Source organism: Calonectris borealis, chromosome 11 (assembly GCF_964195595.1).
Source record: "Calonectris borealis chromosome 11, bCalBor7.hap1.2, whole genome shotgun sequence".
NCBI lineage: Eukaryota > Metazoa > Chordata > Aves > Procellariiformes > Procellariidae > Calonectris > Calonectris borealis.
Window position 1 is genome coordinate 9539017 of NC_134322.1, and position 5024 is coordinate 9544040.

The following is a 5024-nucleotide window of genomic DNA, read 5'->3' on the forward strand; positions in this document are numbered from 1 at the left end:
TTCCCGCCCACCATCCCTTTTGGCGCTGGCACCCTGAGCCCAGTGCTCCGGCCAAGGGCAGCGCAGGTGCCAAGTCCTCAGCTGCTGTGCCTGGGCACGGCACCGCTGTGTGATTGCAGCCTGGCGCGGGCAGAAATGGATCTTATGTTCCCTTCGGGGATGCCTTTGCTGTCCTCGGATGCTGTCCGGCGAGGGGATGCCACAGCTCCTTTGTCCGGGCTAGGAGAGCACCTGCCACCGGTGCAGCCTCCAAGCAGGGAGACAGCACCGAGGATGGGGAAGAGGGCTGAATTTCTCCCCTTTTCTGGGTAAATCTCCAAGGGTCCGGCCTCGGGCGGCCCCGCGGGGAAGGGGCTCGCTGCGAGGCAGGCAGCCCTGCCACAGAGACGGGCTGGCCCTGCAGCACCGCTCCGAGCTGCTCGCTGCAGGCGGAAAATACTTTAAATGCTTTTCTTTCATTCATTTGCTCTTTTCTTTCATCAAACTATCGGCGCAGACAGCCTACCTCCGATGTCGCCTTTCAAGTGATTTCCCCCGCCGCTTTCGCAAACACAAGCTTATCCCTCCTAGAGAAGTGAACCGGGGATATGTTTAATATGAAAAGAGAGAGGTGAGGTAATGGAACACCTGCTCCCCCTAAAACAAAGCCTTTCCTCTCCACAGGCTGTTGAGCACTGATGAGGAAAGGCGAAGGCGCACACCAGCTCTAACCCGGCGCAAGGTCCAGCCTTCAGAGCGGGCAAATCTGGGTCGTAAAAGCAGAAACACGAACCGCACGCTGTGCTCGGGTCTCAGCTGCTCTGCCCAGGTCTGAGAGCATTTTGCAAACATTTCAACTTGAAAACTACAGGCACTTTCACTGCTGCCTGTTCCCATCGTCAGGTGGGGAAAGCACAAGTGTTATGTGGATAAATTTAAGAAAAATTGCCTTTGTTATTCTCGCTGGAGAGCCCCTGGGGCTGATCTATGCAGGCGTTGCGCCTCCATAGATCCCACCGACTTTGGCCAGACCTGGCTGTGCTTGGCCCGTTTCGCTCAGGGCTTTGTGCTGCTGGTCCTGTGGTCACTGGGCTGTGGTGGCCACAGGTCTATGCTGGGAGCCAGCCTTGGCACCTTCAGCTGGGCAACCCCAAATTCCGGCATGTAAAAGCTGGCTGTGACCAAAAACTGGTTGCCTCCTGGTTGCAAAAGCATTGACAGACGAGTGTGATCCTCCTTGTAACGCCATCACTCCTAGACCTCCCAGGACTACATCTCTCTGGGTGCACAGCAGATGTACCACAACCTACAAGGGCACCTTTAGGGATGGACGGAGGGACAGTGACCATATTGCCACCCTTCTCCTCCCAGAACACTCTTTTTTTCTCTTGCTGCCCACGTAGCACACATCCATGGCTCCCTGGCAGTGCCCCAGTCACAGTGGTGGGACCCCAATTTCCAAACAAACCCGTGGGATGGGCATTTCTTGCTTCCCTGAAGGACTTGTCTCATGCAGGCTGTCAGACCTTCACATGCAGCCATTCTGAGGCTTCAGGTGACTTGGATGCACTTGGAGAATGATGTTTTACAGTACTGAGGGGAAAAAAGGGACAGGGACAGAGGATAAAAACAAGCCCAAAAGCCAGAAGGATTTCTATACCCCAACTTCACCACCTTTCACGTGGCAGTGGCATTGTGAAAGCAGCTAAATAGTGCTGGCTGATCCTAATACTTCATCAGGTGCCCTTTGCCTGCCTGGTGAAAGGTAGCAGTGCCCTCACAAATGTCAGCCTGAATATCCTCAGTCAGATCGCTGGTTGCCCACGAATTTGCCATGGTTTCTCATTTCCTCTAATGGCTGATGTGCAATTATTTCAGAGGGAGCTGCACATGATGCCCATCAGCAGGCAATCGGGCATCTCATATTTCTCTTCTAATTCTCCATGCAGGAGGGTCATTTTCTCTGGCTGGGACCAGGAGCCCCCTGGTCCTTTGGCTGTTGCCTTAGTCCACAGCTTGAAAGAAGAATTTTCTCCACATCAAACACCGGCTAGGACCAACTGCCAGGGAAATAAGCATATACATCATGTGGAGTACGGTGACATCAGCCCCGGAGAGCTCTTTCCCAGATCAGATGCCTAAAAAATCCCATCTGATGTTGACTGCTCTGAAAGGCTAGAGATGCAGAGGTATGTATTTCAGACAAGCAGCCCCCAAAGCAAATCTGTACAAGTCTCTCTAGACTGCAGTAGAGCTTGAATTGTAACCAGAAGGAAACAGGCTGCCAAAATATAGCAGGGTTCGGGGATGTTATACACATAGACATTTTATATACTCATCTGCACGGCGAGCATGGTGCACCACCTATTGTACTGCTCTCCTTGCCCATATTTCGCTATAGGTTTGCCATTTCTCAGTGTGTAAAAATAGGATGTGCTGGCACGGTTTAACTGGTGCTAAGAGCACCATGGAGAGGCGCGGTGATAGCTGCAAGGGAAAGGGGGAAACAGAGGAGTTCTCCTGAGCAAAGAGCAATATCAAGCAAACGCTGAACTGACAACCTCTGTTGCTGAAACCAAAATTCTCTGACAAAAAGCCACCACCACATATAGCAACCAGCAGCCCCGAAGAGGAGAGCACATCAAAAATGCGTTCAGCAAGTATAAGATACTGCAAACAAGATAATCCTGCTATTTTACCCATCTGAGGAAAGTTAGGTTTGGATTCAGAGAGCAATTTTCCATGGCTTTCCACCTTGTAAATTCAAAGGCAAGTGGCTATGTACTGGTGCAGGTCTCACAGCTCCCTGGTGTCCAGGGTGAGCCAAGGTAACTGAGAGGGGGGGCTCCAGGGCTGGTGTTCTGAATGTGTTGTGTGTTTGCTCCGCTGCAGCACGGTGCAGTATTCAGTGCTATCCGAGCCACCGAATTTTCAGCACCGATATGTCCCGTGTAAGGTGTGCTCCTGGTGGGCTTTGTTTGACGTTGGGCTGGTCTATCCAACCTCGTGGTGGTGGTGTTCAGGGAACCAAGACCTCGGCTCTCTGTTGGTGCCCTGACGGAATAAACATTGTGTGTGGCCAGAGGAAAAGAAAATAAGGAGAAAATGGGTTGGAGGTGATTTTGGAGACTTGTTTGCCAGGTTTTAATACGTTTTGGATAACTGACAGCTGGCCTTCCATAGTCACATTTTTCTCTCAAATCTTTTTATTTCCTCAGGCAACATTTACCTCTGCTTTTTAAACAAAATGCAGTCAGAACCAGAATATCACAGTGCAGACTGATTGACTGCTTTCAGACAGCTCTCCAAGCCTCCTAAACACGTTAAACCACCCTCTTTCTGGTGAGTAGCTCCCAGTGATTTCAGCATGAATAAGGATGCAGCTCTGCCAGGAAGAATTAGGGAAAACATGATCATTCACAAGAGCCACTCAGTGTTTCTGGGCTGAAATTATCCACAACAATATTTTTATAATTCTGTTTTTAATTTCTAGTAGTGGGCACAAGAGTCACTGTTCCAGCTGCATAGATAGCTTTTCTCATTATCTAACATGGTAATATTTTTTTCCAATATTGAGAACCAGGTAATGATTGGGATTTTTTTTTTTCCCTCCTAAGATAAAATTCAACTCTGTATGAAAAGGATCATATTTATGTTTCATAGTAAAAAGTTGTGGGGTGTTTCGCATCTAAAGCTGAATCTCATTTACAAATAGTAAGGATTAAAAAGGCAGTGTTTAGCTAAGATGTTTATACTAATGTTTGGGAGTGATGGAGTAGAGAAGTTTTTTGGGAAGCGGGGGAGGGATATCTAAAATTCCCCAAATCTAGTGAGTTGGAGATCATTTTCCTCTTGGGCAGACCCCCTTCTTTGGTCCAGGGAATTCAAACCACTGCATCTGGATAGGAAAGAGGACTTCAGGAGGTCAGTTAGCAACAAATCCCAAAATCTCTGGCCCTGCTATAAATGTGATGAACTCATAAATGAGAGATCCAGACACGCAACACTTCCCTGCCAGCCTGGGGAATTCAGTTCAGGCAGGTTCACCTGCGGCTGCTCTGCACTCCCCGGCTTTACTCTCATCCCTTACCCAAAACACAGGAGACCCAGGCTGTAACTAAATCTGAGCATCACCAAAGCAAGTTGCCAGGGTTGGTACATGGTCAGTGAGTCTCTGGTATATAGACACTCACTGGTATATAGGCCTTTTTCTACTGCCAAAACTCCTCAGCAGCTGCACATGCTGGATTTATCAGACTTTATGAGATATGGCACCACAGAAATTGGTCTGAGACCGCCGGACTATTTACTACCACTATACCAGAATAATTCATATGTTTATTCCCCATCCTGAATACATCTAAAACTAAAGCTCTCAGGTGAAGTTGCACTGATTTAAAGCTAACCATAAATCTGTTGACCCTTGGTAAACCATGCTTTTTTTTTTTTTTTTTGGAGGGGGACAACAGGGATCTGTTCGATGTTGAGAAAAAGAAGGCAATTTTCCAACTATATGCATCAAGCAATTCTCCAGATCCTTTGCACTACGCTGTCACCTCCTTTCACTGTTTTCCATTTGTTTTTACCTCCCAAAGCTTTCTACAGTCTCTCCTGCCCTCTCCTAAATTTTCTCCCTAGCTTCTTGCGTAAGGAAAGCCATGGATGGAAACGTGCTTGGTTTACTTGTCCCTCTCTAAGCAGGAGAGCAAACAAAATAAAGCCAAATCCCTGTGTGTGCCGTATATCAAAGCGTTTCATCAATGCGGGTTGATTCACTGCCTGTATCACGCACTGCCCTTGATCCGGAGCTCTGCAGGGAGGACGTAACCCCAGGGCTGCTGCACTGGTAGCAGATAACTGATATTTTTATTAGTGGGCTGATATTTTTCCCCTTTGGGAAACAGGATTGATTTTAGGGGGTGGAAATTTTTCCCTAGCCTGCTGATGGCCGGATTTTGGAAAGCCTCCCTATTTGGGACAGCCTGAGTCATTTAAGCTTGTTTTCAGCTCCCACTGTTTTCCCATTAAGCTTTTTTGTAGTTCAC

At 48.3% G+C, this 5024-nt stretch overlaps 1 long non-coding RNA gene across 1 annotated transcript; it reads left to right on the top strand.

The window, feature by feature from the left end:
• Positions 1-667: 667 nt before the first annotated feature.
• LOC142086443 (uncharacterized) lies at positions 668-4791 on the top strand. Its single transcript, XR_012675124.1, has 4 exons — positions 668-808; positions 1929-2168; positions 3198-3321; positions 4438-4791. It is a non-coding gene; the product is annotated as an uncharacterized LOC142086443 (long non-coding RNA).
• The last annotated feature ends 233 nt before the right edge of the window (positions 4792-5024 follow it).